Source organism: Bufo bufo, chromosome 5, assembly GCF_905171765.1.
Source record: "Bufo bufo chromosome 5, aBufBuf1.1, whole genome shotgun sequence".
In the NCBI taxonomy this organism is placed as follows: Eukaryota; Metazoa; Chordata; class Amphibia; order Anura; family Bufonidae; genus Bufo; species Bufo bufo.
In genome coordinates, this window is record NC_053393.1 from 70,937,814 (window position 1) to 70,964,550 (window position 26,737).

Here is a 26,737-nt window from a genome sequence, read left to right on the forward strand (position 1 = left end):
ACGACACTGGCCCATTTTGAGAAGTGGACATGGGGAGATCGAAGAATTTAAACTTCCTCCCCTCATGTCATATAAACGCGCAAGAAATCTAAAGGACAAATTGATACACACAGATATTGGCCCACAACGGGTGTCTGGCCAAACATTCTTACGCTGTCCTAAATTGGGAAGTTTTCCCTGTTTAAACTGCATAAATTGTCGCTATATGCAAAAAGGCAGTTTTTTTTCTCCATCCTGTGACACACAAAAAATACCACATTAAACATTTTTTGACATATGAGTCTACATATGTTGTGTATATATTATGGTGCCCATGCCAACTGCTATATGTTGGTGAGACGTCACTGGATTTTAAATAAGTAATATCGTCTTCATCTCTCGCTGCCTGTATGCCCAAAACATGCTCTCTAGTACGTCGCTTTAGCTCACGTGATGGTAGACCCACGTGAGTAGACCCACAATGAGTTCACAAGGACAACTTGCAACATAAACAACACCAACTGTGTTACATGTAGTGGTGTGTGTGATTTGATATTCTTTATGGACTGAGGTATCTTTGAAACCTGTAGTGGATAGAATATTAGGGAATGCTACACAATTGCCGCAAGGGCGACATCCCCATTTGGGGCCTTTTGAGCCAAATAATCTGTTGGAATTTGCACCCTGGTGGTGACTGTGAACCAGTACATCACGAAGATTTTTCTCCCGTCGATAGGTTATTGATGGGCAGGTAAGTAATTCTTCACAGTATGATCCATAAGCAAGACATTCCAGTATTTGCTGAGGATAGATGATGCTTCCATATAGCCAGAATTATAGGATGTAATGAATTGTACCTTGTTGCTCTTTGAATTCTTCAATAGAGGTCGATTATGTAAAAGAGTGTCTCTCTTAGAGTGCTTAGCCCGTTGGTATCCTCTTCTTAATGAAGATTCACTATATCCTCTTTCCTGGAATCTGTCATATAATTCCTTGGCTCGTACGTTAAACTCGCTATCCCGAGAACAAATTTGTCTCAACCATAGAAACTGCCCCATGGGTATGCTGTTCACCAATTTTTTCGGATGTGCTGTTTTAGCACGAAGAAGACTGTTGACGGAAGTTGGTTTACGAAAAAAGGTCTGTATGTATATATATATATATATATATAACTTGAAAAAGATAGGACTGCACTCCAGATAAAGTGAAAAATCAGTGGAGCTTTATTCACCCATAACTTTGGCAACTTTGCGACGTTTCGGCTCACAAGAGCCTTCTTCCAGCATAGAAACAGTGAAAATAACAATCATATAAAGGCAAGTCTCAAGTGACTGGCCAATCGTACTGTGATTACAATCATGATTAAATTGGATACATATGGTACATATAAACAAAAGTGCATGTGCGTAAAGTGACATGTGCTTAAGAGATCCGCATCACAAGAACATAGTCCCTGGTCATCGATCATATAGACATGTAATATATAAATAATATAAGTGTATATTAAAGTGCATACATATATTAGATGAAGATCAACGAAGTCGCACCTCTCGATGTAATGGCGCCAGCATACACCATCGTATTCCGTTGAGCGTCTCCATTCTCTCACTGCGCATGACCAGATCCGCGTAATCATCCGTCATAGCGCTTACATGTGACGCATGCGCTCCATCAAAATTACACTACAGGCACCATCTTGATAGAGGGCAACATTGCCCAACGGTTGCATAAGTGCCGTTCGTGCATACATTCAATAGGCTAAACGCTTTCCTATGTAGTATATTAAGCCGCAGTAGGTAAATCCTACATAAATCAGCATCTGGAGAAGGTACCAACTCTGCGGAGATGGATCCTGTCCACTAGATGGCATATGTCAGAGGGGGACACGTCAGTATACCCTGCCGGCATCGCCAAACTAATTGCCGAAAATAACGCAGCCATAGGGGAATTCTTTAAGGAAAGAGTAGCCGGATAAAGAAAAATTCATATCTGGAAATACGCAGCGAGAAGACTGTTGATGTTGCAGCTCGGTATCATCATCATCAAAGAGGGCCAGTTCAAAGATCTCCATCCAAAAGAAATGTTTTTTTTTTAAAAATTGTTGTTCTAAAAGGCAAAGATAAATATAACAAATTAATTACAGATTGATTAATCTGTGTCACAATGATTATCAATGTGTGTTATCACCGTTTCAAGGCACTTTTATACAACCAAAGAGAAAGATCAAAAGACGCAGGGAAGATCAAGCTAAACCTCAAAGCCAGACATCTCATCTAAAATCTGCATTAAGCCCATTAGGATGTAGACTGTCCAAAGTATATATCCATCTTAATTCTCGCTGTTTCAAGATTGCCAAACGGTCACCACCTCTCCTGGGCATTGCCACATGGTCGATTATCCAGCATCTTAGATCCCGTTCACCGTGGTGAAGGGATCCAAAATGTCTGGAAACCGGCAGATCGGTGCGACTTTTTCTAATTGAATTCCTATGGTTATTTAACCTGACCTTCAATTCCGTAGAAGTTTCTCCTACATATATTAGATTGCAGGGACATGATAAAACATAAATGACATATGATGAGGAACATGTCAAATGATATTTAATAGGGTATTCTCTTCCTGTGGATGGATGTACAAAAGATTTTGATTTATTTATATAGCGACAGTTGACGCAATTAAGACACGGGAAACATCCCAGTCCCGCCTGCGTCAACGGTCGCTGAATGACATTTCTTTTTGGACCAACATCTGCCTTCACCAGATAATCTCTTATATTTTTATTTTTTCGATACGATAACAATGGAGGATTCTCAAATTCAGCGACGTCTTTTATTCCTCTACTCAGAATGTTCCAATTCTTTTTAAGGATCTGTCCTATTTCTACACTGTAATTAGAATATGTGGACATAAAAGGTATTCTCTGAATTTTTGAGAGAGTAGGTTGTACACGTTCTGGACACATATCAAGAATTTTGCTTTTTTGTTCATTCAGCAGTTTGCGAGGATAGCCACGTTCTCTGAATTTGTCAGCCATCATATCCAATGTGGCTGGCAATTCAGTGTGGTCCGACACAATTCGTTTTGCCCTCAAAAATTGAGATTGAGGAAGATGTTTGATCAGGCTGCGTGGGTGATTGCTTTCAAATCGAAGAATTGTGTTTCTATCTGTCGATTTGACAAACAAACCCGTACTAATATGATCTTCATTCAATTTCACATTAGTGTCTAGAAATGACAAATTAGTTTTAGAATAAGATATAGTATACTGAAGATCAATATCTATACTATTAAGATAGTCATGAAATTCAACCAACTGTGTTTCGGTGCCAGTCCATAGGAGGAAGACGTCATCTATGTACCTCCACCACCTCAAAACATGTTGAAAGTGGTGCGATACATAGATAAGGTCCTCCTCCACATGGCGCATATAGATATTTGCGTACGTTGGGGCCACATTTGACCCCATCGCAACGCCGCGTTTTTGATTAAAAAAGGTGTCTTGGAACAAAAAATAATTATTTTCAAGTATCAATTTTAGAAGGGAATTAATGAAACATTTTGTCTCAGTAGAGATGTCTGTACCATCAAGGTATTTGTTGACCGCTATAATACCTTTCTTGTGTCCTATTGATGTGTACAACGATACTACATCAAAGGACACAAGAAGTAGAGAATTAACATTACTGCAATCCACTGATCTCAACTGTTCTAGAAAATCACCTGTGTCTTTAATGTAAGATTTTCCTGCCGTTGAGAAGTCCCTGAGCATTTTGTCCAAAAAGATGGCTATTCTACTGAATACAGAGTCTGAGCCTGATACGATGGGGCGGCCAGGAGGATCCACAAGGCTTTTATGCACTTTGGGTAATATATATATTACAGGGGTAACAGGAAAGGGTACCTCCAGATATTCCCTGAGATCTTCATCTATAGTGCCCGCCACCACCGCATCAGACAGAATCTTCTTAATAATATTCATAATGCTGAATTTAGGATCGCCCTGTAGGATACCATATACATTAGTGTCTGCCAATTGACGCTGAATTTCTTTAATATATTTAGATCTATCAAGTACAACTACCCCCCCGCCCTTATCGGCGGGTTTAATTGTTATATGGGCGTTGTCTTTGAGTTGCGACAGAGCCTCAATTTCAGCTGTGGTCAAATTAGGTTTATTCAATATGTTAGATTCTCCCAATGAGGCTTTTAAATTTCTGACATCCCTTTTGACCGCAGCAATATAAGCCTCTATAGCTGGCTCATTAACAATCGGACAAAAAGAACTCTTGTTTGTCAAGCCTAATTTTTTAAGTGTTAATTCACTAGAGCATATTTGTAAACTTGGAGTGGTACCCCTAAAAAAACTTTTTAGCTTCACAGAACGAAAAAAACAATTCAAATCAATTTCCAAGTCAAACCAGTTTACCTTAGAACTGGGGCAAAATGTGAGTCCTTTGGACAAAACGCTATGTTGAGCATCAGTCAGTTCCACAGAGGATAAGTTGAAAACTATGGCCTCTTTCTGTATGTCGATGCCTTCGTCGACTGCAGCCTGGTCCTGTTGTAACGTTGTTTTATTCCCCCTTCTATATCTGTAGCCACCTCTTCTGGTTCTTTTTCTTTTCCTTTTTTGATATCCAAGCTGTTCCCTAAAAAAACAGCATTATCTTCATCTACAGACGGTTGAGTGTTCTTTCTCTTTTTCTTATTATCACGGTTAAAGCCATTGGTAGAGGAATCTGAGTGCCACGTATAAATATCTCCTTTTCTATAATCTTCGGCATCACGTACCCATTTGTTCCTTTTACCTTCTTCTAATTCAGCTTGCAATTTTGCTAATTGACTTTTCATTTCATCTTTATATTGTAAAAATTCATTATCCGACAAAAATGTTTGTAATAAACGTTCCACCTCAAGCAAATCCTCAGAAAGTGTTACTACCTCTACTTGTAAAAATTCAATATTTAGCAAGATATAGTCCAATGAATATCTGTTAGACAATGTTTCAAATCTTTTGCAAAATAAATCATTTGTTGGAAAAAGATTAGGACGTAAATTGGAGCGCATGCCCCTAGGTATCTTCTTATCTTTGTAATATTGTCCCAATGTGGCCATATGCAGTTTCATGGCAATAAGACGTCTGGACAGAATAATGTACTTGCGTTTGAGTTCTTTTAAATTAGGAGCCTGTAGAAAAGAAGCGTCGCTTTCAATCCCCCGCATGATGTGCTCGACCTCCTCAGCAGTATATGTGCCGCCATAGGGTGTATCATTAGAAGACATGTTCAAAGAATTTTCAAAGAATTTTCAGGTGTGCTCACCCACGGTGCCGATATAAATTGAAGAAAATCCAGCGGGAGCACCACCAAGAGTCGGGTGCAAAATCCACAAGGGCAGCGGCAATACCCCAACAATACGACTTGAAAAAGATAGGACTGCACTCCAGATAAAGTGAAAAATCAGTGGAGCTTTATTCACCCATAACTTTGGCAACTTTGCAACGTTTCGGCTCACAAGAGCCTTCTTCCAGCATAGAAACAGTGAAAATAACAATCATATAAAGGCAAGTCTCAAGTGACTGGCCAATCGTACTGTGATTACAATCATGATTAAATTGGATACATATGGTACATATAAACAAAAGTGCATGTGCGTAAAGTGACATGTGCTTAAGAGATCCGCATCACAAGAACATAGTCCCTGGTCATCGATCATATAGACATGTAATATATAAATAATATAAGTGTATATATATCCATCACTGTCTACTTGCAATAGGACATCCAAGAAATCCATATTATTTCATCCTACCTTATATGTAAGACGAATATTCAAATCGTTGTTCAAAGATGCCATGAAGGATTGTAAGTCTTCCAAGGTACCCTGCCAGATCATAAGTATATCGTCAATATACCGACTCCATAAATGTACCTTCTCAATCTGATTCACCAGTTCTGTCAAGAAGATCCCTCTTTCCCACAGCCCCAGGAAAATGTTGGCGTATGAGGGCGCACATGACGCCCCCATTGCGGTCCCCTGGAGCTGTAGGTAGAAGGATCCCTTGAACATAAAAAAATTATGATGTAGTGCAAAATCCAAGATCGAGATGATAAATGATCTATACTCACCTTCCAAATTAGACATGGCCAAAAAATGGGAGGCTGTCTGTATTCCGTCGTTGTGCCCGATTGACGTATATAAAGACTCCACATCACAAGTCACTATCAACATATCATCCTCAAGTTGTAAACCATTCACTTTTCGTAGGATATCACCAGTGTCCTTCAAATAGGAAGGAAGACTTTCAACCAGAGGTCGTAAGACGTGATCCAACAATTTAAAAATGGGTTCACATATGTTGTTCATACCTGAGACGATTGGTCGACCTGGAGGAGCTTTATCATTCTTTAGGTAACATGTAAAAGGTAGCTAGTGTTGGATAATAAACATGTAGACATTTTAGTTCTTTTTGGTTAATTATACCTTTCTCATAGGCCGTCTGTAATATCTTATCCAGTGCTGTCTGGAAAGAAATTAATGGATTGAATGTTAATTTCTTATAACACTCAGAATCCTGTAGTTGACGATATGCCTCTTTCTCATATAAATCCACTGGCCATATGACAACATTGCCCCGTTTATCAGAGGGTTTGATAATAAGATGTTTCATTTTACTCAACTGTTTAACCGCAATTTTCTGCTGTGTGTTTAAGTTGTCATAATGAGACTTGGCCGGAATACTTTTAAAATCTTCCGTCACTAATTTCACAAATATATCTATGTTAGGGTAAAGTGACATAGGAGGAAAATTCTTAGATCTTGGTAGAAGTGACTTGGGTAATCTACTCACCGGAGTTTGATCCTGTTCTTCCAATAAATCCCATAAGGTTCGAATGGCATCTTTTTCAGCATCGCACGCCATTCACATCCTCATGTGTGGCCACACATCATCAGGTACACCTCAAGTGTTTTTAATATAGTCTCATTAACATCTATATAAAGAGTCCTGTCTGTCACTATGTCCAAACAGCCCCTGAAGAAGCTAACGCAAAACGTGCGTCTGGGTTTTTGGGATTCTGCGTGGTTAGTATACCTTATTATTCACGGTTTATCCTCTTGCTACCATACTGTGGTGCTGCACTTTGCACTTTAATGTAGTATGCTGTAGGTATTTGGTATATCCTATCTTTTGACGTAAGTCGTATAACTGGTGGTTTAATCATCTGTCCTAGCATTCAGTAGGAGGATAGCAGTATATCTTATTTTGTGTCTAAGGTATGAGGTCCCATTTTGTCTTGTGTTTTTTATCCGCCATTGTCTGTGTATACTTTTCTTGTATATATAAATAAAGATTTTTTTTATACCATTTTTTGTTGTGCACATTGAATTGGTGAGAACATAAACTCAGCAAAGTCTGCATAAAAATCGACAAAATCAGCATCCATCCATTTGTGTGCATTTAGACTAAGGGTATGTTCACACGTGGCATAATGGATTTGCTTGTGACGCATCTGCAGCACTGTACGGTATCAGCAAAGTGGATGAGATTTTAAGAACTTTTATCCCCGCACTGTAAAAAAAATATATGTAAAATCCACGCTGTAAATTGACCTGCAGTCTGGATTTGTAATCTGCAGCATGGCACATTTTCCGCTGTGTTGTAACAGTAAGTTCCATGTAAATTTGTGATGCTCACGGCCAGGGCCAGCACCTGGGGGATCCTTTGCCCCTTAGGAGGTTTCTATGAAATATAAAGCAAGTAAACATGACGCCAGTTACAGTTAAGCAACTGGGACATGGAGTCCCCTTTGTAGATGGCATTGTTGGTACCCGATGTAGCAAGGCCAGAGTGGTGTTAAATAGGGCACAATATCCCTGGAGATGTTGTGTAGCACTTTGTCATGGTGCTCCTACCTGAATACAGGTGGATCCCAGATGTGGTCGACCGAAGCAGTGCAAAAGGGGTAGTTGAACTTGGATGGTGTGGAACAAAGTTGAGTCCAGACTTGGTAAACAGTTGAACAGTTGCTTTACTTTGCATAAACGGTAATCCATACAATTTCCAGACTTTATCGTGGTTTCCAATAGTTTCAGCAGGCAAGTGGCAGGCAAATACTTTCTCTGCAAACAAACTCCTCTCTACTGTATCCTTAGTGTAGTTCTGTCAGCTCTGCTATGTTAGCAATAGTAGTCTGTCTCTTACTGTAGGCAATCCTATGAACTTCTTGTCCTGGCAATTAGTACCTCAAGCTTTAGTTTTAGCTTGCATGAAGGCAATGCAAGCCCAGGAGGGGACATGCAGCCATGTAGTCCTTTCCCAGGCAGAACCTGCAGGCCCAGCAGAGCAGGCAGTGCTCTGGTAGCTAACATACAACCTTTCCCCAGGAGGGGGTAGACTAGACTGACTGACTAACACTAAACTCCTCCGCTCCTTCTCCCTCTAGAGGGAGAGAGAGAATGGACAATCCAGCCCATTCCCCATACCAGCACTGCCAATAGTTTCTGCCACCTTGTGGTAACCAGGTACATTGCATAAAATACAACAGTTACATGAAATAAATATGCACATTATTCTGAGATGACATATAATACACTGGATGACAGGTATTAACACATAGGAAACAGTAGCAAGGTGCCAAAAGGAGTGGTAATGGCACTCTGGGTCATTACAGATTTACCCTTAAAGGGCATCTGTCAGCAGTTTTGTACCTATGACACTGGCTGACCTGTTACATGTGCACTTGGCAGCTGAAGGCATCGGTGTGTTGGTCCCATGTTCATATGTGTCCGCATCGCTGAGAAAAATGATGTTTTTTTATATATGCAAAAGAGCATCTAGGAGCAACAGGGGTGTTGCCATTACAATTAGAGGCTCTGCTCTCTCTGCAACTGCCACGCCTTCTGCACTTTGATTGACAGGGCCAGGCAGTGTGAACATGATCACACTGTCTGGCCCTGTCAATCAAAGTGCAAAAGGCTCGGTAGTTGCAGAGAGAGCAGAGTCTCAAGGTGTAACGGCACCCCCTCAGTTGCTCGTATAGGATCATTTGCATATATTAAAACATCATGTTTCTCAGCAATGCGGACACATATGAACAAGGGACCAACACTGATGCCTTCAGCTGCCAAGCGCACATGTAACATGTCAGCCAGTGTCAAAGGTAAAAAACTGCTGACAGATGCCCTGGTTACTGCAAAACTGCTCCCATTCTCCTCAGTGGGAGCTGCTCTCCAGTAACCAGCTCTGTCCATTACACAGTTTGGATCAGGAGACCTGTGCGGTTCTGACACTGTACAGGGATTACTATTAAGGTATGTGGTGACAAGTTCCCTTTAACAAGCCTGATCCTTTGTTCCCAACTAGGTAAATGCCGCCAGATGTGTGTGTGTGGCTGCTTATCCCCCTCAGTAAACATGCATAGTCCTATAGTCCAAGAATGCATGTTTGTGGGGCGAGCTGCAGGGAATTGTCAGCTAACGGTTATCGAACATGTGTATTCAATGTTATATATAGAGAGCTAACAAAACTTGCACGGGTTGACCTGTTGAGGTATATGGGTGCTTGGGATCCCCCCTCCATGTGCCAGACCCCTTGGCTATATGCTCAAAATTCAGGCAGATTTATTCCACGCCATGAGAATATGGTTTGCTAAACCTCATTCACCTGTGGATAGGTCATCAGTATCGGATCGGTGGGGATCCGACTCCCAGAACCCCTGATAATTAGTTGTTTGAAGAGTCTATGGCTCTCAATGAGTGCTGTGGCCTTTTCCTAGGCCAGTGACATCATGTTTATTGGTCACATGGCCTTGGAGCAGCTCAGTCCCATTCAAGTGAATGGGACTGAGCTGCAATACCAAGTACCGCCAATGGACTTAGCTATGCTGGGTAAGCTGTGAGGAGCCTCTTCAACTAGCTGATCAGTCAGGGCCTCTACTGATCACTTACTGATGACCTATCCTAAGGATGCACTCAGACAACTCTGCATTTATTACTGCGGTGAGCTTACTGTTTGCAATGCAGGACCCCTATACTTCATTACACATGGGCACTCGTGGCTGAGGGATACCTACATAGACTCCCGTGAATAGACTTCTTGTCCATGTAAGCTGATAGTGTGCCCAATGCCCATTAGTAAATTACAATAGTCCTGGAGAATCCCTTCAGTGAGGCTTCATGCACACGTCCGTTGATCGCAATGTGCAGTCCCCAATGCACAGGCAACATCCGTGTGGTTTCTGAAGACGGATGAAGATCCATTTAACTTGAATGCTTCCATGATTTGTCGGCACTGCACTATTTTTTTGCGGTGTGGAGGCACAGACACAAGCCCTCTTCCGGATTGTGGACCCATCCGTGATGCCGGGTGTACACGGCCGGTACCTGCATATTGCGGACTGCAATACAAGCACAGCCATTTGCATGAAGCCTTACCCTGGACTTCTGGTCAGTGCACACAAGTGTTTTGCTTTTTGGGAAGGATATCTGCAGCATGGCATCAAATCAGATGAATCATACGATGGCCCAGTGATATGGAGCCACAGGGATTCTGCATGCCTCTGATGAACTGGCAGAGAAATGTGATTTGCAACTAACCAGAGCCAGGAAAAGTGAAGGAAGTGTTCCCTTACTACCTTTCAAAAGCATGTGACATGTGAACAGATTTCCAAAAAGTAGGCAAAAGTTCATTGTAGCTGTAGAGGAGAGAATCCATGACCTTTCACCTATCTAAAGAAAAAAAAAAGCTTCATGTCCTTTCTTTGCTGCCAGAATCACCGGTCATCTGTCGTGGAAAGATCCAGGGAGACGCTCTGCTCACATACTTTGCACGTTTGTAATTTTTATTCCTTCAGGAAAATGTATTATGTTTACATGTAGCCTATTTTGGGCTTCAAGATATACAGATTTTTTTTCATCATCATGTTACAAGATCCATAATTTTTTAATTTTTAATTTATTTTTTGTGTGTGGGAGTTGATGTTTTCATTGGTACCATTTTGGGTATATGAGGCTTTTTGTTGCCATTTTCAGGGATGGACAACCTGGGGCCCTCAAGCTGTCGCAAAATTACAGCTGTAGTCTGTCCAGGCATGCTGGGGGTTGTAGTTTTGCAACAGCTGGAGGGATGCGGGTTGGGCATCCCTGCCTTTTTTATTCCATTTTTTTGGGAGGCTTGATGGACACAAAACAACAATTTTGGCATAGTAATTTTATTTACAACATTCACTGTTTGATAATTTTATGTGTAATTTATGTGTTTTCCTTTTTTGACAAAGCATTTTATGGGGGAAAAAGCATTTGTATATTTTTTTCTTATTATTCTATTTTAGACCCACTTTGGGGACTTCAATCTTTATGAGCTCACTCACTTATATTATATACTAGCAGAAGGACCCGGCTTCGCACAGGTATATTTAATCTATTTCATTTTATGTTTTCGTGTGTCGTAAAAAGATATCGACAGTTTCCCCCATAACAGTTACCTCTACAGTACCCGCCCCTTTAACAATGACCTCCACAATGCCCGCCCCTTTAACATTAACCTCCACAGTGGCGCCCCTTTAACATTGACCTCCACAGTGCCCGCCCCTTTAACAATGACCTTCACAGTGCCCGCCTCTTTAACAGTGCCTGCCCCTTTAACAGTGACCTCCACAGTGCCCGCCCCTTTAACAGTGACCACCCCTTTAGCAGTGACTTTCACAGTGGCCGCCCCTTTAACAGTGACCGCCCATTTAACAGTGACTTTCACAGTGACCATCCCTTTAAAAGTGACTTTCAAAGTGACTGCCCCTTTAACAGTGACTTTCACAGTGGCCACCCCTTTAACAGTGACTTTCACAGTGGCCATCCCTTTAAAAGTGACTTTCACAGTGACGTCCCCTTTAACAGTGACTTTTGCAGTGACTGCCCCGTTAACAGTGACCGCCCCTTTAACAGTGACCGCCCATTTAACAGTGACTTTCACAGTGACCATTTCTTTAAAAGTGACTTTCACAGTGACGTCCCCTTTAACAGTGACTTTTGCAGTGACTGCCCCGTTAACAGTGACTGCCCTTTTAACAGTGACTTTCACAGTGGCCGCCCCTTTAACAGTGACTTTCACAGTGGCCGCCCCTTTAACAGTGACCGCCCATTTAACAGTGACTTTCACAGTGACCATCCCTTTAAAAGTGACTTTCAAAGTGACTGCCCCTTTAACAGCGACTTTCATATTGAGTGTCAATATTGCCTCTGTATAATGCATATTGATGTTTCCCGAAATAAAAGTGTTTTTAAAAAAAAAAACTGACTTTCACAGTGGCCACCCCTTTAACAGTGACTTTCACAGTGGCCGCCCCTTTAACAGTGACTTTCACAGTGACTGCCCCTTTAACAGTGACTTTCACAGTGGCCGCCCCTTTAACAGTGACCGCCCATTTAACAGTGACTTTCACAGTGACCATCCCTTTAAAAGTGACTTTCAAAGTGACTGCCCCTTTAACAGTGACTTTCATATTGAGTGTCAATATTGCCTCTGTATAATGCATATTGATGTTTCCCGAAATAAAAGTGTTTTTTAAAAAAAAAACAGTGACTTTCACAGTGGCCACCCCTTTAACAGTGACTTTCACAGTGGCCGCCCCTTTAACAGTGACCGCCAATTTAACAGTGACTTTCACAGTGACCGTCCCTTTAAAAGTGACTTTCACAGTGACCACCCCTTTAACCGTGACTTTCACAGTGACCACCCCTTTAACCGTGACTTTCACAGTAACAGCCCCTTTAACAGTGACTTTCACAGTGACTGCCCCTTTAACAGTGACTTTCACAGTGACCGCCCCTTTAACAGTGACTTTCACAGTGACCGCCCCTTTAACAGTGACTTTCACAGTGACCACCCCTTTAACAGTGACTTTCACAGTGACCACCCCTTTAACAGTGACTTTCACAGTGACCACCCCTTTAACAGTGACTTTCACAATGAATGCACCCTTTAACAGTGACTTTCACTGTGGCCACCCATTAAACAGTGACCACCCCTTTAACAGTGACTTTCACAGTGACCGCCCCTTTAACAGTGACTTTCACAGTGACCGCCCCTTTAACAGTGACCGCCCATTTAACAGTGACTTTCACAGTGACCGTCCCTTTAACAGTGACTTTCACAGTGGCTGCCCCTTTAACAGTGACTTTCACAGTGACCACCCCTTTAACAGTGACTTTCACAGTGACCACCCCTTTAACAGTGACTTTCACAGTGACCACCCCTTTAACAGTGACTTTCACAGTGAATGCACCCTTTAATAGTGACTTTTACTGTGGCCACCCATTAAACAGTGACCACCCCTTTAACAGTGACTTTCACAGTGACAGCCCCTTTAACAGTGACTTTCACAATGAATGCACCCTTTAACAGTGACTTTTACTGTGGCCACCCATTAAACAGTGACCACCCCTTTAACAGTGACTTTCACAGTGATCGCCCCTTTAACAGTAACTTTCACAGTGGCCACCCATTAAACAGTGACCGCCCCTTTAACAGTGACTTTAACAGTAACTTTCACAGTGGCCACCCATTAAACAGTGACCGCCCCTTTAACAGTGACTTTCACAGTGGCCGCCCCTTTAACAGTGACCGCCCCTTTAACAGGAACCTTCATAGCGCCCGCCCCTTTCTGTCTAGACAGACAGACAGAAATTCATTTTTATATATATAAGAGATATCCGTCAGCATAACACTGAAATGCCGCATGTTATAACCCGCTCTGTGCAACCCTACAATTGCTTTGTGGAGGCAATGCGGTGACAAAGGTAGCTCCCTCCCTGTAACCATTTAGCTGCCACAGTCAACATTGAGTACACCCCGACCATTAGAACAGGGTGACGGTTATATAATATAGCTCTAGTGCCATCACTATGACATATACTATTATGTCAATACGCAGGAACTATGTAGGTCTCATGATAATAGCATGCCATGGAGTGTTAGGCTCCATTCAGACGTCCATAGATTCATTCTCTATGGCAGGCATCCTCAAACTGCGGCCCTCCAGCTGTTGCAAAACTACAACTCCCAGCATGCCCGAACAGCCTAGAGGTATCAGCCTACAGCAGGGCATGGTGGGAGTTGTAGTTTTACAACAGCTGGAGGGCCGCAGTTTGAGGATGCCTGCTCTATGGGGCCGGAAGAGATGCGGACAGCAAACAGTGGGCTGTCTGCATCCGCATTTCCGGAGCGCGGCCCTGATCGTCCGGTCCGCAGCTCCGGAAAAAAATTGAGTATGTCCTAAAGTAATGAAAGGAGTTAAATCCAAAGTTAAAATTGAGTATGTCCAAAAAAATTGAGTATTTCTATGGGGATGCCGGACGAGTGTATTGCGGATCCTTAATGCACTACGGATGTGTGAATGGACCCTAAAAGGGAGTCTCTCACCAGAAAAGTCACTGTTCGGGTACGGCTAGACACATGTCACGCACCTGTGTCACTCCCAAGTATCGCAGTGTAGTATGGAAGCCAAAGGAATGAATGGGGTGGCAGTGCTTCCAAGAAACTTTTCTACAAGACTGACCAACCAGCAAGTGTATTCTTGGTGTATTTTGTTATAAGCAATACAGGAGGATAAGGCAACCATGAATACATCATAACCAAATGTATTGACACTGCCTTGAAAAAGTATTCACATTTTTCTATTTTATTTATTTTGGAAAATCACGTATTTTCTTTTCACTTCACACATACTTGCTACTTTGTGTTGGTCTATCACAAAAAAATCCCAATAAAATACATTTAGGTTTGTAGATGTAACGTGAAAAAATGTGGAAAGGTTCAAGGGGTATGAATACTTTTTCAAGGCACTGTAATATGCATATTTGGGCAGAATATATAATCGTCTATATACAGAATGTAATCTTTGTGTTCTCTCCTGTTACACCAATGAAGATATTTCTAGACACATAGGGGGAAATATATCAAGATTGAGGCATCCATCCGCCAGTCTTGATCTTTCTGTGCTGGCGTGAGAGGCGCTTAATATATTAGGAGGCAGATAGATGCCTCTTCACAAATCAGGCGCATCTCTGGCGTGCGCCAGAAACGAACGTCTACACCAGCTACAGACTTCAGCTACAAGTTATAGTAAATGTGGTGGGCGGTGTAAAGCCCCAACCCCCTTTTCTTGCCACTTTAAAAAAGGTGGCGAGAAGCCTAAAAAGTTGAAAACTATGGCGCACACATGGAGTGCTCCATAATGTGCAACTTTATTAGCTTAATAAATGTCCCTCAGTCAGGCTCAGACTGGCCCACAGGGGAATCCCCCGGTGGGCCCCTGAGAAGGTGGGCCCTCAGTCCACCAGCACAGCATCTCAAATAACCTACATCAATATAAAAAACTGGGTAGACTATCCAGTTTATTATTATAGACGAATTGGAAGGTTAAGATGGCCTCTAGGAATCGTGGCAGGCCAGCCAGTATCCTTTCTTCCCTGGGACCCACTTTTTGAAGTTGTTTCAGAGACCCCCATAATCAATCATCTTGTAGCTCCTTGTTGCTGTCTGCCTCCATGTAAGCAGGTAATATTTGCATGTCGCTGTACAGTGGACCCCCAGAATGAATTTTACTGGTGGGCCCTAGGCATCCCAGTCCAACACTATACACAGCTGACAGTAGTTAAAGGGCTTCTGTCACTAAATTAAACCGTTTTTTTTCCCCCCTTTACTAATAATCCCTACACTGCGATCTTAGCATACATAAGCTAATTAATGATTTTCGTTCAGTAGAATTTGTTAAAAATTGATTTTTGAAATATGTAAATTACCTTGCTACCAGCAAGTAGGGCAGCTACTTGCTGGTAGCAGCCGCATCCTCCGATGGTAATGACGCCCCCTCTGCTTGTTGATTGACAGGGCCAGCGGACGGGATCTTTCTCTACTGGCCCTGCCTGTTTTGATTCAATATCTGGTGCCTGCGCCGCGGACGTACCTCTCTTCAATATGCGCAGGCGCATGAGAGGCGGCCACTCGCTCGGCCGCTCCATCCTCAATGCGCCTGTGCCGATGACGTCACATCTACACCCGGCGCAGGCGCATTGAGGAGCGAGCGGCCGAGTGAGTGGCCACCTCTCAGTGCGCCTGCGCAGATTGAAGAGAGGTACGGCCGCGGCGCAGGCGCCAGATATTGAATCAAAACAGGCAGGGCCAGCAGAGAAAGATCCCGTCCGCTGGCCCTGTCAATCAACAAGCAGAGGGGGCGTCATTAGGATCGGAGGATGCGGCTGCTACCAGCAAGTAGCCGCCCTACTTGCTGGTAGCAAGGTAATTTACATATTTCAAAAATCGATTTTTAACAAATTCTACTGAACGAAAATCATTAATTAGCTTATGTATGATGAGATCGCAGTGTAGGGATTATTAGTAAAGAAAAAAAAAAACGGTTTAATGGGGTGACAGAAGCCCTTTAATAAGTAATACCTGTCAGTAGCGGTGCAGCCTGATCTTTGCTGCATTCTGTAACAATGTTGACTTCTGCCATTGACTTTTTACATTTAAAATTTTACACGGTTCACTTTGCAGCATAAGTCATTCATTCTCAACATTCACGGTATGTTTATATTGGTTACTGCTATATTTGGGACATTGTCATAGCATAAGTCTCTGCTATAGTACGTACTTACACTACATTGTTCACTATTACAGTCTGTCCATAGCGCTACTCTTCCCCTTCTGGAGCTATATTCATAGCATTCTGCAGATCTGTTTACTATACATCTGTAAATTTGTATATGTAGCACATCTGTATACTTGTTCATAGTACATCTGTGTATTCACCGTCTGTATAGCAATAGAACAGTTTATCTGTATATCTGTATACATCAGCACATCTGTATATATATATATGTATACATCAGCACATCTGTATATATATATACATCAGTACATCTGTATATTTGTCCATAGTACATCTGTATATTTGCTCTCTATAAAGCAATATAAACACCTGTATACTTAACTTATTTGTACATAATCTGTACATAACTTTTCCTACTTTCTGCACTATCCTATCTGTATATAACGTGTTTTTTATTGCACTTGCTGCTCTTTCCACTTCTGATGAGATGCAAACTGTATTTTGTTACCCTGTAATTTACATGTGTAATGACAATAAAGTTGAATCAAATCAAAATCACAAGAACAATTACTACGATACCAAATATATAGTTTTTTTTAAGTTTTATTACTTTTTGCACAATAAAAACTGCAAAGAAAGGATCTTTTTGTGCTGCTGTATTTTATTTTATTTTTTTAACAGAGCTGTGTAAGAACTTGAAATTTGCAGGATGGCTTGTAGTTTACATTGGTACCGTTTCTGGGTACTTAAATGGGTTGTCCCACGAAAAACCTTCTACAGCTTTCAAACTGGATCTGAATACTGTTGTAATTGCATGTAATTAAAAATTTAGCATAGCCATTGAGTTATTCAATAAAATGTATCTGTACAGCGTCTCCTTCTGTTTTTTTATTTAAATTTTTTTTATTTGTCCGGCTCACTGAGATGACCGCACATGCTCCGTTTCATCTTTCAACTGCCTCCTGAGCCGTGATAGGGAGAGAATGGACACGCCTCCTGAGCTGTGATAGGGAGATCTGAGACACGCCTTCTGAGCTGCAGCAGAAAGGACACTCCCCTTCAGCTGTCAGCCTGATATAAATCTAGCAGAGCAGTGAATGGGGAGATCTCTGGATCCATGTGAGGTACAGGGCTGGTTCTAGCTTTATTAGAGACAGAGTTTCATGTATTATATGATGTCTCATTTAAATTTTTTACATTAGTCATGGGATAACCCCGCTTGGATGGGGGATAAAATACCACTAAGAAAAAAAACGAATTTCTTCATACGCTGTGTTATCAGCTGCAGTTGTCTGTGAAGGTGGCAACAGTGGTTTCATCTGTTAAAAACTAGTCACAGCAGTTTTTCCACTGGTGTTTGCTTGCTCAAAACTGCCCTGTGTAAAAAAATAAAAAGCCTTGATGACCAGGCCCGTTTTGGCTTTAAAGGGTAATTACTATCTCGCTAATGCTGTCCCTTCATGCACCCAAAGAAGGCACTTGCCGATCACATTGCTTTATCGGAAGTGCCTCCTTCCATAATCGTTGTTAGGGGACTTGCTGCGATCTAGCAGCAGTGGCCGCACTTGCGCAGTGGATTTAACTCCTTTCCTTACTTTGGTCTGTGTGGATACACTGCAGAGTGGTGGACAGGAGCTTCCGCGCATATGTGAATATGTACGCTGTAGTGAAAAGAGTTACATCCACTGCGCAAGTGCGGCCACTGCTGCTAGATCGCAGCATGTCCCCCAACAACGATTATAGAAGGAGGCGCATCCGATAAAGCAATGTGATTTCAATAGGACAGCATGCGCAGTAACCCTGGGACTGTTCTATAGAGCTACACACAGCAAGAGCACAGATGCCACTAAGAAAAAAGTCTATTAGCAGCATGAGGAGCATGCAATTTTTTTTTTTACCCTTGCATTCGAAGTGCATAACTTGTGCGGGCGGGCGGGCGGCCTGTGAGGGTTTCTGCAATCGGTTTTTATGCCATTCACAGTATGGCCAAAGCAATGGCTGGGAAAAGGTGCATCACTTTTTTTTTTTTTTAAGCATATTTAAAGGCGCTGTTTTTATTCAACAGGATCCACTAATGGGGTAGTGTAATATGCGTCTTCTAAGCCATCCGTCTCCATTACTGCCAGGTATGTGATGTATTTGTCAGTTAGGTCCCATATGGTTGGGCAATAGGGAGAGTGGGTACAGGGTCCCCTTTCTCATGATTGGGGAGGGGGGTCCCAGAAATAGTACCCCCACCAATCTAATAGTTATCCCCTATCCTGTAGATAACTTTTAGGTTCCTTTCCCACGAACGAGTCCAGGAGAGCTCCTGTCCTGAACTTCAAGCACGGGGTTGCATAGCATTATATTGATTTATGAGGTCTAGAATGTATTTTATAGCACTGACATAATGCTGTCAGTGTTATCCAATGCATTTCAGAACTGTAAGGGTTACGTAGCATCATAAATCAATATAATGCTATGCAACCCCGGCAGTGCTGGGAGGTCAGGACAGGAGCTCTTGCATACTCGCGCTGCGAGTCCGGAGTGTGAATGGGGCCTTACCAACCAGAATACCCCTTTAAGCTCTGCTGAGGTATAAGTCTTGTCTCATTAGGCACTTCTTGAAACTTACAATTAGGGATGAGCGAATCGACTTCTATCGAACTGAAACAGAGTTCGGTAAAAGTTTTTTTACAGTAGAAATTAATTTATGAAGTTATTACCCAAAGTCTCACGAGACTTCGCAAAGTAATAACTTCGAGTCATAGGAGCCAATACATTCTAATATTGTACAGAGCTCGCTCCGTACAGTATTCTAACAAAGTTTTATGCAAATCAACTTTTGATGTTTCATCCGAAGTCGATTCGCTCATTCCTACTTACAATCATTGCTTCTTGCAAATGTGTTATGGTGTCATTTTCTTAATCACAGCTGCCTCACGTTGTGGAGTGTGAATATTCTCCATATCCGGTTTCCTCCCACACTCCAAAGACATACTGATAGGGACCTTAGATTGTGAGCCCCATTGGGGACAGTTGGATGCCAATGTCTGTAAAGAGCTACAGAATATAGTGGCGCCATATAAGTGCATAAAATAAATAAAATATACTTTTATCTAAACAAAGCCTTTGAGTTCTGCACAATCTGTACATTTGACAGAACAGATGGACAACAGCGACATCTGCTGGTTAAACAAAAATCTTCTGTTGCAGCATATGAGGTTTTGTGTCCAAGGCTTTCCTAGGATGCTATTTTCTAGATTGTGCAGACTCCCACCTGTATGGCTGGTGAAATCCACCATTCTCCCTTTAATATTGGTTTATAAAAACTTGTTTGTGAACGTGGCTTCTTTGTGGTGGAAAAGGTTTTGCATCTACTCATATGCAATGCAAAGTGTGATACTGGGGCACAACTGCAAAAAAATCCACGAGTGTATGTATTCGTACTGACCTAGAGAATAAATGGAACAGATCAGTTTTGCGGCAAAGGGAATGCTGTAGGAACAAAACCCTGTGGTATCTGAATCTATGGGACTCCTGTGGATATTCCATAAAAGTTTTATCTGCAGTCCTATGTAACACTACAAATAACACAGTGATAACTCTCTGAGTACAGATAAAGTGGTAGATGTCACCTGTAGTCCTATGTAACACCACAAATAACACAGTGATGGCTCTCTGATTACCGAAAATGTAGTAGTGTTACCTGCAGTCCTATGTAAAACCACAGATAACACTAGTGTAGATCATGTAGTAGTGTTACCTACATCCTTAGTGTCCCTCCCTGTGTCTCTCACATGGACCCCATGCTGGCGGTGCTGCCTCCTCTTCCATCTTCTTCTTCTTGCCCCACAAAAAATGTCCTGATGCAGCTGCGTCAAGACATAGGAACACTGTGGGCATGGTGATGGTGATACACGGACACACACACACGGACACACATACATACAATAAATATGATCCCTAACATATTTCTTTAAAAAAAATGTCTATATATAATGAAAATTTACTCACTTAAATTTTTGTTTTCTGGAGTCCGTAGGCAGCACATAACCAAAGGGTTAAAGGAGTTATCCCGCTTCGCTTTTTCATACTTACCTGCTGCCACCGCGCCATTCACTTCCTGGATTCTGGCTGGGGGCGGGCTTCATCTTGATTGAAGTCTTCTCCCGGCCGTGCCGCTCGCTGGACTGAACGCGTACGCCACCGCGCATGCGCCATGGTGACTTATTCCTGGCCAGTATAGTACAGAGCCGGCGTGCGCGTTCGCGGCTCTGTACTATTCTGGCCAGGAAGAAGCCACCATCGCGCATGCGCGGCAGCGTGCGCGTTCAGGACAGCGAGCGGCTTCTGCGCAAGCGCGGCCACCGGGATTCCGGAGGAGAGCGGTGGCCGTAACCAGGGGAGACCGAATGACAACAATGAAGTAAGTGGGGATGAATTTTATCCTAAATGGTGGGAATTTGTTAATCAAGTATATTTACAAAAATGATCACTGTCAAATCATTAACAGATTTAACAGTGATCATTATGATGGGATAACCCCTTTTAAGTCCTCTAGGTACAATCAGGATAGATACACATTAGAAACCAATAAACTTAATTAAATGATTAGTTAGCAGGACATATAAGGCTACACATGACACCAGAGCCCTGTATTTGTATGTAGCAATTTATTAAGGGAGGGTAAGCTGTGCTGCATACGGACTCCAGGAAACAAAAATTTTGGTGAGTAAATTTTCATTTTCCTAATCGTCATTGGCTGTACATAACCAAAGGGACTTGATAAGCAGTACTCATTGGGGGGGAGCACTGGCCGCAACTTGGAGCACTTTTTTGCCAAATGTAGACCCTTCAGCTGCTAAGATGTCTAGTCTGTAGTGCCTCATGAACGTAGAAATGGTAGACCATGTGGGCCGCCTTACATATTTGATCTAGCGAAACCTGGGCCAATTCTGCCCAGGAAGAAGCTGTGGATCTTGTAGAGTGAGCTTTCAATGAAATAGGGCAATCAAGCCCAGACGCAGTATAAGATACTTCAGTTGATCGTTTGATCCATCTTGCTAGTGTTGCTTTGCTAGCTCTATTTCCCTTGTTTGGCCCTTGAATTTGTAAAAATAGACCTTCCGACTTCCTAAAGGAGGAGGTAGCTTGAAGATAAGCCAGCAAGGCTCTCTTAACGTCTAATAGATGCCAATCAACTTGATCCTGAGGATTGGAGCGAAGAACTGAGAGATTTCTTGGTTAATGTTAACCACTAATACTTTCGGAAGAAACCCTGGCACAGTTCGTAGAATGATGCAATCACCAACATCTCTGAAATATGGATCTTAATCTTTACATGAAAGAGCTTGCAGTTCACAAACACGTCTGGCTTATGTAATTGCGACTAGGAACAGAGCTTTCATAAAAACATGCTTTAGCGAGGAGGATTCAATTGGCTCGAATGGTTCTTTTGACATAGCTGAGAGAACTACAGACAAGTCCCAGGAAGGAACGGGAGAACTAACAGGAGGTCTTAGGTTTCTTAAGGCTTTAAAGAAGGTATGTATTATTTGATTATTTGAAAATATCCTCTGTAATTGGGCATTAATAGCCGTAAGCTGTACTTTTAAGGTATTTGTTTTCAAACCTTTAGTAAACCCTTCTTGAAGGAATTGTAGAACAGACTTCAAATCTTCAGGAATAGAAGAAGTTCTTTGGCACCAATCCTTAAAGGTTTTCCAAACTCTGTTATATATTTTTATAGTTGCAGGTTTACGAGCGGCTACCATGGTATTGACTAGTTCTAAGGAGAATCCCAATGTTAAGGACTGCCGCTCAGCCTCCAGGCCGCCAGTTGTAAACTGTTGGGATTGTGGTGAAGAAACCCCTTCTGGAGAAGTAAGTCGGAACGGGGAGGAATCTTCCAGATTCTCCTTTTGGAGAGGGATAGGGCTAGAGAGAACCACGTCCTCCAAGGCCAGAACGGAAGACTGCTATCACCTCTGCACAATCTTCTCGTATCCTTTTGAGGACTTTTGGTATGAGAGGGATTGGAGGAAGTACATAGATTAGCCCTTCTTCCCAGCTGACTGAGGAGGTCCATTGCTCGTGCCTGGCTGGACCGATGAATGGAGCAGAACTGACTGAGCTTTTTCCAAACAAGTAAGGTAGGGGGCGGCACAGCCACACAAACAGAAAGCACTCACAGTCAATGCGGTATACACGGCTGTGGAGAACACACACGATCGGTGGTGCTCAGCTGGACGTAGCAGGTAAGGTGCACATGGAACCAGTGTAGAAGAGAAAATAGACAGCGGCACTCACCCGTGTGTTGAAATAGCGGCAGCTTTCATTTCATAATCAAATGTGGCAGGGGCCGGACAATTCTGAAGCACGCATTGAACAGCGGCGGCCGTTTCGCGCTACATGCACTTCCTCAGGCTGTGCGTCAATGCGTGCTTGCGCATCGCTCCTTTTAATCACTGGCGCAGGTCGTTGTCATGGAGACTGACGAACCAGACTGCGTCTATATAAAAGGGTGACTCAAAAATACATAAAAACAATATACAAGTAACAACCATAGGTTATAAGTAATGTGCACAAAACATACGCATATTTATGGGTTTATTACTAAAGGAAGGGACTGAAATCATTTCTGTCATTTAATCCGAGTTCCCCCAGGGCTTGTGTGCGTAAGATCCACCTGGCGTCCCTCTGCAGGAGGAGGCGATGTCTATCCCCCCCCCCCTGCAGAGGGGTAGGTACAATCTCCAAGCCAGAGAAGGAAATACAGCCAGTATCGCCATCATGGACTTCTCTCACATGGTCTATCAATCTTGGACATCCCTTACCTGTCTTAAAGGAGTTAAAATGTTCCCTGACTCGTTCAAAAAGACACCTGATAGTCTTCCCAATATAAAACCGCCCGCAAGTGCACAGCAGTAAATATACCACATATGTACTCTGGCAGTTAATGAAGGTATTAACTTTGTGCTGAATCCCAGCAAATTCAATATACTTTTTTGGGGAATTATAGGTGCAAAGTGAACAAGTGCCGCACCTGTAGTTACCTTTAGGTAGGTTGCTTTTGAGCCAATTCTTGCTCTTGTCAGGCGGAAACCTGCTCCTAACAAGTTTGTCTTTAACAGTATGGCTCCTTCTGAAAGAGATCAGTGGTTTCTGTCCTGTGAGCTCATTCAGGGTTGCAGCTCTCCTCAAAACATCCCAATTTTTAAATATAACTGAGCGGATCCGCTCCGCCATAGGGCTATACTTAAAGGAAAATGCAAATCTGATGCCCCTAGTGTCTGTCTTACTCTGATCTCCTCTATGACTACCGCTCTTCAATAGACTATCTTGTGAGAAGTTCTCTTCTACCCTCTTCATGTCTCTATTAAGTGGCTCTTCAGGGTAACCTCTCTTCAATAGTCGCTGCTTCAAATCATGGGCCTGTCTATGGTACCCACTGTCTTTGCTGTTGATGCGCCTCAATCTGATAAATTGTCCGTAAGGTACGGCTTTTTTATCTTTCAATATATCTTTATTGAGAAATTTTTTCATATATCCAAAGAATACAGTGATCAAAGGAATCGTACATATCACCCGTGCAACGGGCTATATTACGTTAGTGTGCGTTGTTCGCATAACTAAGATGGTATCATGTACTCCAAACATTACATCCATAAAACAGGTTGATATAACATCAGTACAATCCAATAACAATGTCTTACAAAATAAACATGGGAAAATTAACAGAAAAGAAGAAAAGAAAAGAAAAAAGGCAGACTTTGTGTAAAAGACCAAGGCTTCTGAGTGTACATCATAAGCAGTAATTAATGCAAGCAGATTGTTGTATATGTAAACGCCATTTGTGTTTAGAGGTTATTAGTGTCAATTTATTGATCATTGGAAGTGTTGTTCCACTGTGCCCATTCCCTTTCAAATCTGCATAACGCAAAGCTCTTGTGTGCTATCATTTTTTCAAAAGACCTAGTGGTGTCTACTGAGTTAATGATTTCCTGTATGGTCGGAATTGTTGAACTTTTCCAGTACCTAGTTATAGCCAACTTTGTGGCTAGGAATAGATGCATAGCAATGGTCCTAAAATTATACGGGATCTCCGTAATATTAACAAAGAGTAAGGCCAAAGCCGGGTCTCTATTTAGCTCGCGGCCTGTTACCTTTGCCACTAGTTGGAAAATGCTAGACCATAAATCTTTTAGCAAAGGACAGCTCCATAGTATGTGTATAAGGGACCCCCTACCTCCACATCCCCTCCAGCACAGCGGCTCCAAGCCAGGATAAATGCGGCTCAATTTCAAAGGGGTAAAATACCATCTGAGTAGAGTTTTCGAGTAGGCTTCAAGGTGAGATACACATTTCAGTCGTTTAGTCGCATATGTGATAGCCATGGACCACTGCGCTGGGGGGATGTCGCGGCCTAGATCCTGTTCCCATGAGATAATGGTTTTTTACAAAGGAGTTTTTGTTGCCTAAAAACGTATAGAGGGCGGATTCCCTTCCACTTGGAGTGTGTCAAATTCCATTGGCTCAGGAGTTCCGCATGTGAATGAACCATGAGCGTAGGATTAGTAGCTAAAAGGTGGCGAATTCTCAGATACTTATAAAAGTCATTTTTATGTATTTTGAACCGGTTTTGCAAATTCTCAAAGGAATCAAGATCCTTCAGGTGGAGCAAATCAGCAACCGCTTCTACTCCTCCCTTTTTCCATCCCTCTAGAGAGAGATCAGGAATGAGGTATTGCAGCGCCTCTATTGGTGTGATTTTTGCTATGGAAACGATCATTCCACGATCGCCGCCATGATATCTTTTCCAGGCTTTCAAGGAGGTGGAAAGTAAATACGGGAGGGATTGTGATGTTATCTCCTTGAAAAGAGAGGCTAACAATATAGCCTTTAAGTTATGGGTTGGGGCAAGGGTCTGTTCAATATGGACCCAGTGTTTGGGGTTATCAGCGGCCCACCATTCCTTGAGTTGGTGTACTCTAGTGGCAAGATAGTAATCATAGATATTTGGGAGGTTTAGGCCGCCCACTTTCCTAAATTTGGACATTATTGATTTAGCAATGCGGGGTGGACCTTTCTTCCAAATAAACTTGTTCAGTAGTTTGTTGACAGTGTTAAAGAAGGAGCTAGGGAGGTCCAATGGGAGAATTCTGAATAAATAGAGAAGCCTAGGGAGCACATGCTGCTGGAAGGCTGCTACTCTGCCTAACCATGAAAGTTCCGTTTTCATTATGCTATCCAGTTCTTTCTGGAGATCTAGGAGGAAACTGGGGAAATTTGCGTCATACAATTTTGGAATAGTGGGGGTAAGTTGGACCCCAAGGTATTGAACTCCTGATGTCTGCCAATCCCATGGGTAGGTATGTTTTAACTGGTTCAGGGTATGGTTGGTTATAAAAAGGGGGAGGGCTTGGGATTTACTCACATTAAGTTTATAAAATGATAAAGTGCCATATGTGTGTATGACCTTTCTCAACTCGTGAAGGGACAAGGCCGGGTTGGTTAAGGAAAGGATTATGTCGTCCGCATATAATGAAAGGGTGTGTTGCCTGTCACCTATCCGGATTCCTGAGATATTCTCATTTTGTCTGATAGCCTGCGCTAACGGCTCTAGGGATAGGATAAAGATAAGGGGGGAGAGGGGGCACCCCTGCCTTGTTCCATTTGAAAGGTTAAAAGGGTCTGACAATTCCCCATTGGTTAAAACTCGGGCAGCAGGGCCCCTATATAATGCTTCTATAGCTTTGATGATGGCAACAGGGAATCCCATCTTATGGAGCACCGAGAAGGCAAACGACCAGTTAACTCGGTCGAACGCCTTCTCGGCATCCAGCGTAAGGAACACCGTGGGTATTCGCAGTTTGTTGACTCTGTCGAGGAGGTTTAACACTCTTCTAGAGTTATCAGTGATTTGTCTACCCACTACAAAACCCACTTGGTCAGGGGCAATCAGGGACGGGATGGTCTCCGCCAATCTTCTCGCTAGTAACTTGGCATAGATTTTTAGGTCAGTATTGAGGAGGGAAATAGGCCGAAAATTTTGGGGAATAGTCGGTTCCTTACCAGGTTTTGGCAAAGTGACAATAGTGGCCTCTAACATCTCTCTGGGCATATGACCATCCGACATAGTCCTCATTAGGGATGGATGTCTATCC